Source organism: Silurus meridionalis, chromosome 2 (assembly GCF_014805685.1).
Source record: "Silurus meridionalis isolate SWU-2019-XX chromosome 2, ASM1480568v1, whole genome shotgun sequence".
In the NCBI taxonomy this organism is placed as follows: Eukaryota; Metazoa; Chordata; class Actinopteri; order Siluriformes; family Siluridae; genus Silurus; species Silurus meridionalis.
The window spans coordinates 18,560,080-18,576,181 of NC_060885.1; the positions used below are offsets into that span (position 1 = coordinate 18,560,080).

At 35.9% G+C, this 16,102-nt stretch overlaps 1 protein-coding gene across 6 annotated transcripts in view; it reads right to left on the reverse strand.

Annotated features, from left to right (window-relative positions):
• pcdh15a (protocadherin-related 15a) overlaps positions 1–3,920 on the reverse strand; it is a 200,128-nt gene extending 196,208 nt beyond the window's left edge. For all 6 annotated transcript variants that reach the window (XM_046834051.1, XM_046834068.1, XM_046834042.1 and 3 more), the window contains exon 1: positions 3,663–3,920. The gene's annotated coding sequence lies outside the window, so the exon portion shown is untranslated. The remainder of the gene's footprint in view (positions 1–3,662) is intronic.
• Positions 3,921–16,102: the final 12,182 nt, after the last annotated feature.

The following is a 16,102-nucleotide window of genomic DNA, read 5'->3' on the forward strand; positions in this document are numbered from 1 at the left end:
TTTTTTATACAATTAAATACAAACAATTAAATTTTGACAATCTGATCTTAACAGCATTAGGAAGTTATAAAGAGAGTATTGTGTGTCTTATTTCTGTAGACCTGCCAATATTTTTATTCATTTAAATACTTATTATTACTATATTGAACTAATAGCTAGGTATAGCCACTAGCTATAAGTCATTCATTACGAAAAAATCCAAAATATACTTATATTTACTCAACTAAAAAAATAAATAAATAAATAAAAATAAAAAAGAAGTTTGAAATATTTTATACTGCTCTCTGTCTGTACTTTATTGATATTTTTAAATCCTTAATTGTGAAATGACTATCTCATTATCTACAAAAACTCATTAACATGTGTTTGCCACTATTGTCTGTTAACCAGGCCTCTGAGTATAGCTTAATAAAGCTGACCTTGAGGTCTGTTAGTTACTTGATGTACGTTTGCAAAGTCAGCATCACCAAGAATAAAGCAGGTCAATAATCCCTTTAGCTAAAAACAGCTTATATAATTCTTAGAAATTGTTATCTATATATTTTTAACACAGCAATCTGCTCACATCTGCTCGATGTGGTTAAAAAAAGTTTTTTGTAAGAGAATTACCTTGCCTCATTGGTCTGATGTAGTTCCCCCAATAATAATGTTTAATTAATTGAAGTTTATTTTATGTGCCTGAAGCATGACCAAACACACTGTATCTTAATGCCAGATTAAACACATAATACTGCCCCAAGGCTTCAGCACCACCACATGAGAAGCAAAGAGATCAGGTTTTAAATTACTTTTCCCTCACTCCCTCTGCACTTCAATTAAAACCAGGAGATAAATTTTAGATTAGGTAAGAATGATTCAAACTTCGACGAGACCAAAGAGAATCCCCACTCCAAAATTTGTGAGGTTATTATTCAGAAAATTGCCCTTAACAGAAATCATTACAAGACGCAAGAAGCTGACAAGCCTGGATCCATAAAATTCATGTGTAGCTAAGTTTTTTTTTTTCTTTTAATTTTAAGTTTTTAATCAGTCTTTTTTTTTCAAATGAAAAGTTTTGTATAAGATTCTACAATGTTTTACACCTTAGAACAGAACACAAAAATACTTTACAAGCTGTTTTAGAATGTAATAACTGAAGATCAACAGTCAAGAGGTTTTTTTTCTCTAAATGACACTTCATTCATTGTAATTTTTGTTCTATATAAATAGCTACAATAAAACAGTGCCATTCTCTATGTAAATGCTTTGACTGATTTAATCCTGAATGCTGTAATTATATTCCTGAAATCAACAAAATGAATGTATGAATTTTACTTGCAAGAAGAGCCATAGCAGATGAATTTTCTTAAAATCTAAATCATTTAATTAACCTAGTCATTCAATTAACCTAGTTCACATTGCCACCATCGCACAAACATGTGAAGCCAGCACAGTGCATAATATCAAGCAGAAAGAGGTCAAGAGCTTCAGGTAATGTTTATATCATACATGTGAAAAAAAGTGAAGCAGTAAAAGAGTTTGGCTGTAGCATGGTTGTTGGTGCCATATGGGCTGGTTTTAGAGTTTTAGAAATTGCTGATCTCTTGGGATCTCTTTTGTGCACATAAAAAATTACAGATTTTAAACTAAATAGTATAGAAACACACAAACACTGTAGGCTGTAAGCGGCAGTTCTGAGGGTCAGAATGTTGAATAGACAGGTTAGAGATGAATGAATGACTGGTTGGTGCAGATAGAAAGTCATGGTGAACAGAAAAGCATCCATACAGTGGGCAAAGGCTCACTGAAAGTGAATCGATCTATACTAGAAACCACTTCTTTCTAACATTCAAGCATGATGATTTTGATCACCTGACCATTTATACCACTTACACAAAACCAATACTATTTCTAATTTCAATTATTTTTACTTAGTCATCTCAGAAACGTGTGCCTCACCTGCCCTTTTGAAGCTTTACAAACCTAACACAAAATGTCACATCATTGTGACTGCTGCGATTAAATGGGTTAATTGATCTTCAGTGAGCACACATCTGCCATGCCTATCCACAGCTTGCTAAACAGAGACACTATTCATTATGCCCACTGCTTGATAGTACCTCATTTCTCCTGCTAGCACAAATAAAAAGACAGAATGATGCCATCAGGGACATCAGCTCACTAAATAGTCCACATGCAAGTATTATACAATTTAGTCAAGCACAATGTATGTATATATATATATATATATATATATATATATATATATATATATATATATATATATATATATATATATATATAAACACACAATCCACACAGCACAAGATGTTGCTGTTATTGTTACCTTGGACATAAAGAAATATAAAAACTCTTTACAAAGTAGAAGAAACAGAAGAAGGAGAAGAGAAAGATGCATGTTACACACACACACAAAATAAATGACAGCATTAAGGTGAGTTTCCTGATAAACATAAATGAAAAGTAAATTAAATGTTAAATTATAATAAAGAAGCGCTACCATAACAATTATCAAGAAACACATGGGCAATGCAGGTCACTCACATTGTACTCTGTCTCCTTCTCATATACACACACAAACTCTGGGTGACAATTCTTCATTGACATGCAGCTATTGAATGTTATGCTTCTACAAATAAATAATAATAAATAGGCCTATACATATAAACCCAATTTTGTTTGATTTTTGACAGCAAACTGATGTACACATAAGGCCCGAACTGTCAGATACTCCTATACTTGGACAGGAAAAAAACCCTGTACACACAGAGGCACTTACATTTATGGGATACCCAATTTTATAAAAGAGTAGATGAGGATCAAGGGCCTTGCACAAGGGCCCAGCAGTAGCAGCTTAGAGGTAATGGGATTTAAACTCTTTACCTTCTGATCAGTAGTACAACATCTTAACCATTAAGCTAGCCCTTCCCCAAAAACACACAAACACACATTTACAGAGTAAGAGTTTAAGACAAAGACAGAGAGAAAGAGAGTATTGTAATCCACACTGTGGTTGCCAGGTGGACCTTTAGGCCAGTTGAAGTCAGTGGATGAGTTAGGTAATTAGGTCGTCGTGTGCATAATGGATTCGGGTTGCATTTTCTGGGAAACGAAAGCACAAGGTGCCACCGGATGCCCGTAAGACCCCGTGTAGTGTAGTGTAATGTAGTGTAGTGTGAAGGTAATACGAGTTCAGTTGACCAACCGGACAGGTGCAGTTTCCCTTCTGGTGATGGGGTAAAAGCTGCTAATCCGTTCATTTAAAGTGCTTTTTTTTCTCTAAGGGCTATATCCCAAAACAGCACATTACCATACTACAGTGTACTGCACTACTACACACAATACTACACTACCTTCACGTAGCACACCATTACATCTAGTAGCCCGCGGTTCCGGGCGCAGTCTAACTTTCAGCTGTACAAGAAGCGACGCGTTAAGTGAAGAGTTATATCCTAAAATATTATGAGATTAAATAATCAACAATAACGCAATATCCGAGATTCATGCTCCATCCATATATAATTAAAAGCACACCAAAAGCAACTCCAGACGATGACCAGAACATCCGACGCGTCTTCTAGCTATGAAAATCAGTGCTGAAAGAGAAACCACCACTCCGTTCCCCAGAGCCTAAGCGCAGAGGGAATTCAGTACTCACTCACCATGCTGGCTGGAAAAGCACGCAGATATCTGTGGAAAATAAAAAAAGTACTGGAGGATTCACGCATTCCGCAAACGGTTACGCGCTCCAGTGCAGGATGGATAGATGGGTTTCCTTCAGCTCCGGCATTGGATCATACAGCGATGCGATCCTACACTTACAGCCAAAGCAGATGAACGATCCAGCTTCAGAAAGTTACCCAGAGTGAGAGCCGTGCTGAAGATTAAATCTACCACCATGCGTCTCTCTCTCTCTCTCTCTCTCTCTCTCTCACACATACACACACACACTCTCTCTCTCTCTCTCTCTCTCTCTCTCTCTCTCTCTCTCTCTCTCTGATGCTGACTGACGACGCACACCGGCGACGAACAAGCGGAAATGTTATTTGCTCCGAGAGCAAAGGGGTTTAAAAAAAAAAAGAAAAGAAAGAAAGAAAGAAAAAGAGAAAAAAATGTTCTTCGCGTTAAATCTTTTACACTCTCATCACGGCATTTTCTTGAGAGAAGATCTGACATGATGCACGTAGCCCCTGCTTACACACCGACAATCAATTCACACCAAATTTCTACTAAAATATGGGTTCTTTACTTGTGCACAGGAACTACAGAGTTACCATACAGACCCTGCTGGGGGAAAAAGCACCATCCCTAATACACCACCATAAAAAAATGGCTTTTAATGGATGGTTATAATGTGAATTTTATTGTTCCCATTACTGTTATCGTTTATTTCCTGATAATTTGTTGCCTTCTTCTATTGGTGGCATGTTATGCTTTATGGACATCATTAAGGTCCAATAAAACACCTTTGGCAGCGTTCTTTTTAAATCATTAATCAGAAACTTTAATAAAGAAATAAAGAAGAATATTCATGGGAATGTTTGCATATAGTTTAATATTAATAAGAATGTAGGATTTTTGTGGACAGTTTGTTCACAGCCTTATTTGCTCATATTTCTGAAGGATGTGCATTTACAGTACAGATGGAAGCAAGCAATGCATTTATATAAGCAGAAGAAAGATTATGAAATAGGAATTGAAGTCGAAACGGATTCCCTCTTCAACTGATTAAGGGGATGTAAAAGAACCAGGTTAAATTGTTTGACTGTAGGAGCAGAAAAAGCTTTGCTTGTCAAGACAGTAACCCTAGACACCTTTGGTGAGAAAAGATATTAACAAAGAAGCCTTCAGAACAATGCAAACAGAGGCTCTTCTGATTAAGCTGAGACATAGAGAAGAGCCAGGAGGGCTGCAGCTAAGCAAGTGCAAAAACACATAGGATTTGGGGAGGCCACGGAAATAGACTTGAGACCAGTCTCAAAGATTCATGAAATCTGGTGGAGTGGGACATGACACCACTTACAAGCTCTGCTAAACAAGTATGGGGAAGTGTTGACTGAAGATGGAAGGAGCACTGTACTCCATTCAGAAGGCAGTGCCAGAAATGTCTAGTGGCTGTCGTTATTTTAAAAAAGGACATGAAGTAAGTTCTAATTATAGAGGAATTACACTTTTCTGCTCTCCACGAAAATACATTGAAACCCTATGCAATGCATTAGATCTTAACAGCTTTGTAAAGGGACAATGGGGTATGCCAAAATGGTTTAGTCTTTTGTGGATTTGGAGACTATTCTATTTGGGGGCTTCTACTGGGAAACATGGTATTTTTGGGCACTTTTTCATTCAATTACATCTTGTATTCTGTATTCTGCAGTTAGTGTTTGCATTTGTGGCATAAATTGTTTAAGGAAAGCAAGAAAGTGTCTAGCTCTGTCAAGGGTGACTATTTCCCCCACCTCATGTATGTATGAAAATAGAGTGAAGAGTAGAGATATATTCAATATATAGCAAGAAGCAAGAAGTAACATGTTTGCAGATGTTTTCTTGGCACCGACCAAAGTGGACCTTCAAGATGCACATGCCTATGTTACTGCTAAATGTTAAGCATAATAAGCCATAGTTCTATCCCAGGAATGATCAGGATTACCCCTTTGAGTGAGGATAAATGTGGAGGAGATTTGGTAAGAGGCATTGTGAAAGAGAGTGTGAGACTTGCAAGGAGTTTGACCAAGTAAGCAGCGCTACAGCAGTTAATTTTTTGGATGAAGGACTCTGTTTGCTGGTAAATTTATACTACTTTCCTCAACTGGGGTCACAGTCTGTGGGTAGTGACAGAATAAGTCTGTGAGTACAGGGGGAACAATTTGGGTGGGTCTCTGATGTGGGGACAGGGTGCTTATTGATGGGAGTCTGATAGCTGGTTTGGAAATATCTGGGGAATCCCCAGAAGCTGGAATCTGTAGCTGTACAGAGAGATGTTTCAAATGACTTTCACTGTGACCTATAAAAGTGGGAAATAAAAGGAAATTAATTCATGAATTTCTGCGAATGAAATGGAAGCCTATTTGGCTGGGGCTATTAACCTGAATGTAATGTGATGCATGTAGATTAAGTTTCAGGAAGAAGACATTCACACTGCTTTTAAGGCTATGGATCTTTACTTTTGGTAATTAGTTGGTAAGTTATCTCAAATTAATTGGGTACCGTATGTAACATATAATTACCAATGTTTGCCTTTTATAACACTGACCAGATATAAACTGCTTTAAACTAGATTTTCAAATTAACTAAATGAATAATTTAAGATGAAACAGGAAGATACCACATTCAGAGTAAAAACATAAAAATGTGAAAATGTTTTTTTTTTTTTTTTAGCTAAAGTAGTAAATCTTATTAAAATGTAATGTAAATGGAAAAAAAAAACTCATAGTCCAACTACATTTAGTGTAGTATCTGAACACACACACACACAGAAGTGCAGTCTTCTCCTCTCTCTTCTCAAACTTTTCAGTAGGTAAGCGCAAGTAACTTGCAAACTTGCATTTTAGTTTAAACAACTCCTCATTAGATATGAACATAGCAGGGACAGGACAGGAGCTATAAAATTCGATTAATGGTTGGTGACATCCTTGACAATGCAGATCAACAGTCCACTGTAACTGGAAAAGGTTGAACTTCAGTGATCACACACAATTGCTATTGTAACCTCACACCTGTGAAGGCATTCTAGTCCTAACAGATATGTGTTTACATTCTAGATAAGGTTTTAGTACAGCTCTGGTAATAAAACTGTATAGCAGGAATCAAAACATAGCAATTACAGCTGGCATTTGCTTCCATCTTTGATTAATTAAAACTGAGCAGTGAATGTGCAATTACAGCAAGTCAGTGTTGTTTTACTGGAGTAATTTTTTCACAGCTTTTATGAAAGAAAAAAAGTCACAGTCCAGTAATTACCTTTAGATATAAACTATATGGAAAATAGTATCATGACACCTGACTTTCCCAGCCATATGTAAATCTTCCCCAAACTGTTACCACAAAGCTGAAGGCATACAATTAAATGTCTTTGGATGCAATAAAATTAAATTCTCCCTTCACTTAAAATGGAAGATCCAAACATATTCCAGTATGACGACAGTACACCTGTGCACAAATCGAGCTCTATGAAGATATGTTTTTATTGTTATTGGATTGGAAAATCTGAAATGGCCTGCTATGTGACCTCAACCGTTTTTGAACACCTATGGGATGAAATGGAATGCTGACTGAACCCCAGGCCCCCTCACCCTACATCAGTACCTGACTTACTCCTCATTGTGGCTGAATGAGCACAAATCCCACATCACACTCAAATCTAGTAGAACATCTTCCCAGAAGAGTGGACATTTTTATTAAAGCAAAATAGGATTCATGTGGCTTTGGATGTTTAAAAAACAAGTAAGAAGATTACGTTCATGTGTCTAAAAACATATGTCCACGTAGTGTAGCAATCTAACATGATACACTAAGAAAAGATTACATTTCAGCAATAGAAATTCCTCATAAGTTTTTCAGTACATTTAACTTTAATTTTTTTCCCCTCAAGTAAACTTGTGTTAAATGTAAACATTATCATTACTACTAAACAGTCACTTACAGCTAATGATTCTTACCAAAGGTAGCAATGCGTGAAGAGTGAGTTGGTAGAATACCACAAGACAACTTAACCATACACTTGGATAAGAAATGCGAAGAGGTTGAACCAAGAAATCTATACCAAAAACCTTTACATAAAAAAAACATGTAATAAGACCAAAGCATTTAAGTCAACACAAAAAAATAAATATAGAAAAGAACCCACACAATGTTTAAAATAAAATCAGTTTTAAGCTGACTGTAATTGGCTTACTGTAGTATGAAGTTGCTTCTAGTAAAATAACCTAGCTAGTTTATTAGCTTCTATATTTTATGTACAGTAGTTAGCATTTTTGCAACTTACATAAGCTTTTTATCTAGTTGAGTGAGCACTTGCCTAATAGTAAATATAACCAGTACAATATACTATACACTTTGAGTTTTAGCCACCTATTTAGTAACAAATTAATTTAATACACAATAATTACTTGTTATAAGTATTTCTCTCTCTCTCTCTCTCTCTCTCTCTCTCTCTCGCATATATATATATGTATATATATATATATATATATATATATATATATATATATATATATATATATATAAAATCACAAATTTATTTTTTCAGCACATTTCATAATCCTGAAGCTTAATGGAACATCTGCAATTCAGAGAATACACTCTCACCTCACCTTTTCTGCAAGCAGCCTCTGGAGAGCCATGTGCCAATCGCAAAATGAATTGAGCATGAGCATGGAAACAGGATGTATGTGTGTGTTGGTGAGCAGGGACAGGGACGGCGACCATTTCAAGGTCAGTATAGTCATTTGTAGTCATCACGATTTAATAAATCAATACTTTGCTCTCAGCAGACCTGGGATTCTGACTTACTTGTGAGGAAATGTTCCCTACAAACCTTCTTAAAACCAATATGTGAGCAATTAGTGCTGGCTGTGGAGTGTTGGTGTAAGCTCTATAACAGAGCCAGGCTGTAGATTGTTAGTCTCTAAAATCCCTTTAGTGAGAGTCTTTGGCACTCTGTTTTAGTGTCGAAAACTAGTGTATCCATCACCATCAGCAAGCATGTACACCCACTCTGCGTTCAGGTGCAACGAGGCAGAATAAATTTCATGGCTCGTGAAGCAATATGACTAAAGAGCTAACAAACCAAATTAGTTGAGGAAGTTCAGCTGAGATACAATTTCCCAAAATACACACAACATTCAAAAGTATACATTCATGCACAGATACAGTACGTGCAAAGTACAGACAAAAAAGTGTTCAGTAACAGCCTACTCAATTTAATTAGAGACATATTGCAAATGGTGAATACATAGACATGCAATATAACTGACTGAAATCCCTCAGATTCTGTTAAAGCTTCTTTTATGTTTCCTTTTTATGTTTCCACATGGTTCATGCTAAATGGAAGTGCTACTCAATAGCACTAGATCACTCTTTTCCAGTGCTCTTGTAATCATGTACCTGCACCTTTCATAGATTTTCATCAAGCTATGCTATATTCTCCTTTATTCTCTTTGAATGAAAGCATGACTATTGGCTCAAACAACATTACTGAGAAAGGGAAAAGTTTTGAAAGATAGAAATGCCCATGCAAAGTAGTGCTTAAGAAATGTTTAAAAAATCTATAATGCTTAGATTCCATTTAAAGGATTCTAATAAGCAGCACTGGTCTAAACTTAAATGGTCTAAACTTACTGGTACAGAACATTGTTATCTCGATTTCTCTCGAGTGCTTGCATAAAAATTACCCTAGCAAAACCAGAGACACCATTATAGAAATGCAAAAGATTCCTTACATGTTTCAAAGAAAAAACAGACTAAATAACATTCAGTATCCATAATGGTGAAGGTGAGCATGCTTAAATTAGTAAATTAAAATGACAAAGGTTTGTAGACACCTGACAATATTTATTTTTTAGTTAGAACTTAGTGTCTGCATTAGTATAGCTGATGGGAAAAAGCTGGTCTTCAGTCTTTTTGTGCAAAGAAATGTTAAAGCAGATTAATTTTTTTTGTTTTAAAGAGTATACTGTATGATAATGAGCCATAAAGCTGATAAATAATAATATATATAAATAAAAAAATCCTTTCTTAAAAAAAAAACCAAGCAATTAACACTAATCTTTAAGATGAGTGCATTAATGTAAACATTCAAAACTGCTGTAAAGAAGACAACCAAGAAAGGTCCCAGATTTGGTAGTGATGAATCTAAACCTGGTTAACTGATGATACAGCTGGTGTCAGAGTGCAGCCTGAGGCAAGAAGTTGGAATAGAACACAGAGAGGTGCCTTAATTTCCCATGTTAGACTCATAATTCTTTCTAATGTTCTTAAATCTGTGCTTTAACAAGTCACAGGGCATAGTTTTCCTAGGTTGTGCTTGATTTTCCGCTTCTCTGCTTTCTTACTTATTTACAGTGTTCTCTCTCATAAATATATTAGGTTTGCTGTTAGTGTTTTAACAATAGCTTGTTTGTATCACTGGGACATATTCAGAGATTGAAGTCTGAATTTAAAGTATATGACAATATAGTTTTCTATTCAGTTTCGGCTTGTGCTTATCAGATTTAGTATAGAGGTCTTGGAAATGGAATATTTCAGTAGATTCTAGACCATATTTTAAAATATAAAAACTTGCTTTAAGGCATGAAATGTACACCAATTAGCCAAAAGAAAAATGTACCAAGCCCAAAATGGCAAACTATTAAGCTGCTAATGGCCTTAAAAACACATCACCGGTTAGGAAATGAGCAATAATGAATTACAGGTATGAACATAGAACTGAGTATGAGATAGCTTTTACCTTCTATTTTACTGTAGGTTTAGGCTTTGCGGGTAAACATGTGGACAGTTTTTTACAGGAAGAATAGCCAATGCTCCATTAAATGTTGATGGTTGAAAAATGTTGTGAAACCAGATGTGTGAAATTTAATCCATTAACCCATTGAATAATTTTAATGATTTTACCTTTACCTATATATACAATTATATAGTATGTAAGTGATTTTTCCTGTTTCTAGCTTTTCCCAAACAGTTCAGTGCAGCAAAAGTAAACAAGCAAGTCAAGAAGCTTAAATTGTCGATATAACCATATAAAGCTAATGCAGTACACAGTGAAATGTTTCTGACAACGTTTCTCCAGAACCCTGGTGCTGCACAAATCAACATACAGCTACATCACTCAACATAGATCTACATAACAGAAAGCAGAGCTATAGACTAAGTAAGTTGGCCGAGCCACATAAAGTGCATTGTGTGCAACCGAGTGCAAAGACAATACAGGACAGTGTAAGACAGATACACAAAACACATAGTAGCGCCGACCAGTAAACCTACTGTATATGTTATACAGTATAATGTGCAAAAGAGATCTATAAACAAGTGTATTTGTACAAACACAATGCTTTGTAAAAATAGCAAGAGCAGCAAACAAGAGGTGTGGAAAACAGCATGTGAACAGTATATATGGTTACATTCTGTTTTGTAACCAGGTCCTGAGGCACAGGAGGACTCAGGAGTGCATTTGTTTAATTTTCCTAACCAACGGGTTGTTGTTAAGACTATTCAAAGCTTTTACCATTTTGGGCTTGGCACAATTATTTCCCTCAGAATGTATGTGACATGGTTATATATACTGTGTATACAGTAAGAACATGATGTGTCCCTAAATAAACGGAATAAAAACTAAATGCCAACATATTTACTATTTTGAGACCACAATTTATCATACAAATTTTGACTTTTGTAAATTCTAGGTACCCCCCTGCAATGAAAATCTTCCCATGACATAAAGGATACTTGGACCACTTCTATTCGAATGATCAGTGCAAAATCTAAGTAAGATCCTGCCATCTCCAATTTTCTTTCTGAAGAAAAAAATACATATTTTTTACAGACTTTACCAGGATGATGCAATTGATAGTGCTATGGGCTCCAATGACATGCCAAACTTTTATTAATGCATTTATGTCAGTGTGAAATTTTCATTCTATGTGTTAGGCAAAGGACTAGACCGCTCATGAGATCATACTATGCAAGACAAATGACAGGTCTAAGGTCAGAATCGTATGTAAGTGAGTACATTTTTGTTTTAGGATGTACACAATCCCATGCAATGCCCAAGTAGCACACAAGTCCGTGCTTTGAATGCAAATATGCACATTTTCAGCATTAATTTCTTGCTACGCATGCATTAATTCAACTGTAATTACGGACCATAGCACAGCATACACTTGGCCTTTACAGCATCTGAGCAAATACTACAGTCATATGCTTTTTTATTCAGTAGCAAAAAGAAACGGTTCCTCTTGTCTAAAATTAGAGGGTTTAGCTGACTAACACTAACCCTGAGTTAGCAGACCAATTTTATTAAATACTGACAATTATTAGTTCAGCAAGTTCTACAGATCTCAGGTCATTACAAACAGAAAGTATTTGTAATGACCCAAAGAACGTGTTTTCTCCCATGCTGCCCTTGACATTTCACTGTATCGCTCAGCTGTTAATGCAGAAGAACTAACGTGTTTGGAAACATGTCCCTCCTCCAGAGGTTAGAAACACAAACCCACTCGTCTTCATCTGCTCTGGAGAGAGCAGGCTCCCAATGTGCACTAACAGTAAGATGCAAGAAACATTTGTATGGGCTAAGTCTCATTAATAACGCTGCTGACAGGTATCTCCTTCAAGCCCTGTGGAGCATCAGACCCAGGCAGATGCTCCACTGCTGTCAACGAGCATCTCATTACTGTCTGAAAATCACTTTCTGCACACATCTGCGACGTTGGAAAGCACGTGTAAGTGTTTTGCCACTATGTGCCGATCCAAAAAAAATGACCTGGGTCATTAGGAAACAAGCATTAATTGAGCCTCCAGTAAAGCCATTATGCTCTACCATATATCATTTGCACCATGAACTAAGGAAGCTTGCACTGATCTGAACCCCTTTTATATACACAGGTAAGCTATAAGGTTGTGGTACAGAACATTGTGTAAACTAAGAGTCAACAGATTATATGTGAGTACAGAACAATACCTACAGTGCCTGTCAAATGTTGGGAAACACAGTCATTTATCGTCTTCGCGACACATATGTGCTTCTTTTGTTTCTTTGCAACAAACTAGATAAAAGGCAAAACACCCCAGAGGACAGTAAATACACAGAAGGAAGGTATGTGGACAGATGAGCCAAACGAGACATTGTACCCTTTCAGAATAGTCTTATTTAAGACTATGAACAGGAGAGTTAGCAGACTGCCTCACACCCACGGTCAAACATGGAGGTGGAAGCTTTAGGGTTTGGAGTTGTTTTGGCACAGAGGAATTTTGGAGACTTATTCTAGGGGAAATGTATAGTGAACCAATATGGCTCCCTTTCCATAATTAGTGCCATGTGATAAGATACAGACTGCAGCTAACTGGAGCCAACTGCACCATACGATCCTATTGAACAAAAAATATTCAACTAGAGTAGAACATGAAAACTATGAGGATTTTAAAATAAAAATAAAGATGGTTATCTGTACATTTATATATTTGTTTGGTCATAGTAACTTTGAATACCATTAAATTACCTAGTTTTAAACATAAGGAGCATGCACATGTCTATAAAAAACAATACCAGACAAGACTGTTTCCAAACTTTTGACAGGCACTGTAGACTGAAAGTATAGTGTTTAAACTATATATATTTTTATTAAAGCTAGTTGGCCATTCAGTGTGATGAACAATGTGAGCAAAACTTACTCAAACCAGGAATTAGCTTTATTTATTTATTTATTTATTTATTTATTTATTTATTTATTTATTTATTTATTCAACCAGTTAAGCAAAACTACACAGAAACCTATGTTCTTCCACTCCCAATTTAGCAAATCATGTTGTCATGTTCCTCTATTTGTGCACAGGGCCACCATAATGCTGGAACAGGTCTGGTTTAATGCTGCAGAATTTAAAGACATTCTCTATGTCTTTGTGTGCTTCCAACATTCTGCCAACAATTTGGGTAAGAACCATAGATGTGACATGACAGTGGTCCACAAACATTTGGCCAAATAGTGTGGCTTCCAGATTAATACTTAATTACTGTTTGAGGTAGTAAAAAAAATTTACAAAACCAACGTATGAACAAAAGAAACAAAACAAAACAAAACAAAAACGGTCAGAGATTAGTTGGAAGATTATATTATGTTATGTTATGTTATGTTATGTTATGTTATGTTATGTTATGTTATGTTATGTTATGTTATGTTAGATTGGATTTTGATATATTTTTTATATATTTATTTTGGGGGGTATCATTAATTTACATTTATTCTTTTTCTTTTGCCTGCTCCCGTTAGGGGTCGCCACATCGAATCATTCATCTCCTTGCTACCTTGTTTTCCTCCTTGGCCTTCCTCTTTTCCTCCTTTCTGGCAGCTTCATCCTCAGAATTCTCCTACCAATATACCCCATGTCCCTCCTCTGCACATGTACAAACCCTCTCATGTTCATTTTCTCAAATAAACTAATTTCTACTCCTGTCCATCCTCATCACTCCAAATAAAAATCTCATCATCTTCAACTCTGCACCTCCAGCTCCACCTAATGTCTTTAAGACAATGCCACTATCTCATTAATTTAAAGTATTTTCTCTTAATACAGTACTGTACAGCACAGAACTGTATGTAAAAAACTGCTATTGGTTCATTTTGCTAATTATACAAAAACAGCAATAAAGGGGACATTAGGCAATAATAAGTCAACATGTGCCACACAGTGCATGCCTTAAATCCCAGGCTTCTATTTAAAATGCAGTTAGATTTAGTCCTATTTGCCACTCTCTCTTCTGCAGTCACTGTGTAAACTGTTGTCAGAAGTAATTAACTGAGGCTGTAAGAGGGTCAAGCAGCACACAGCTGTATGGAGAAACTACCCTGGAGCTTTAAGGCGCCCTGTTTTAGCTTGTTTGAATATGTTCAGAGAGAGAAAGAGAAAGAGACAGAGAGAGAGAGAGAGAGAGAGAGAGAGAGAGAGAGAGAGAGAGAGAGAGAGAGAGAGAGAGAGAGAGAGAGATAGAGAGAGAGAGAGAGAGAGAGAGAGAGAGAGAGAGGGACAGTGGTCAGGAGTGAGGCACCTGTTTCTGTTCTCATACCAGAGAGCCCTTCTGCTCTCTAATGAGCTTTACCTGCACACAGAGCAGTCCACAATCATAACCTAGATACATGTGCTCCACGGCTACTTTCTCATAGACCACCAATCTAATGAGAAGGCTGTTAAGGTTGGATAAGAAAGACAGTGTGCAATGGTGCTAATTAAAGTGTACAAAGGTGGCCTGTTAACATGGACAAAGAACAGCATTTGTGGTTATGCAACATACAGAGAACATAATGGTGTGAAACGGTTCTTTTCAACACTGTTTATTTTTTGGAACTGTCCTTTGTGCTGAATTGCACACTTACCCTGTGCACTGACCATGGTGCTGAAACAAATTTTTTACTGAAGTACCCCTTCCCAAACACACATTTGGTCACAGCTTTAAACAGATTTTTTTAGTAATATTTTAAAGTAATCCTTTGTACATTTAAACAAGTAAAGACCAACTGTGACTGAACTGTGTTGACTGACTGCATTTCATCTAAATAATAAGTAAGTGGTATAAACAGTAATGTTACAGTAAAGATGCACTACACTTACACTAAAAGTCATCAATTCAAATCATAAATGAAAATATGTAATTTTGATAATGATAACACCACTTTACTTATTAAAATAAAGCATAAACAAAATGCATAAAAATGCAAGGTAAAAACATAAATAGGTTTGACAGCCAGTCTAACAGAAATCAAAACGACTTATCTATAATAATAACATTTAATTTAAAAAATCTAAAGCAAAAAATTAGAAGTAAAACTAAGGGTTTAATGAGGGCTCGCAGTATTGTAATGTAGTGTGAATAGTTATTATTAGTTATTTATATCTATTTTATATCTATATTTATTAGAAAAGCCAAATAATCATTAATAAACATACTTGTTGAAATATATAACATTAAACAATACCTTTATTTAAAAACTCAAGAATTAGCTTGCTTGCATGTTGAAATCAAAACATATGTAATGGAGAAATCTTATTTTTGCCAATCCCATTAAATTCTAACTTATTTTAACTTATTCTATGTTACCAAAAGTATGTGCACACCTGACCTTCACATGTGTAGACTTTGGTATCAGTGATGTCAAAAAGGCTGAAAGCACACAATTTTCTAGAATATCTTTGCATGCTTTAACATTACGCTCTCTTTAAATTGAACTAAGGCATCCAAACCTGTTACATCATGGCACAAAGTGAAGCCCATAAAGACAATTTTTTCCAAGGCTGGTGTAGAAAAACTCAGGTGGCCTTAACAAAGCACTGACCTCAATCCTACTGAGTAATTCCCAGTACAGACTTAACACAGCACAATACTGAACAGTTTTCCTAT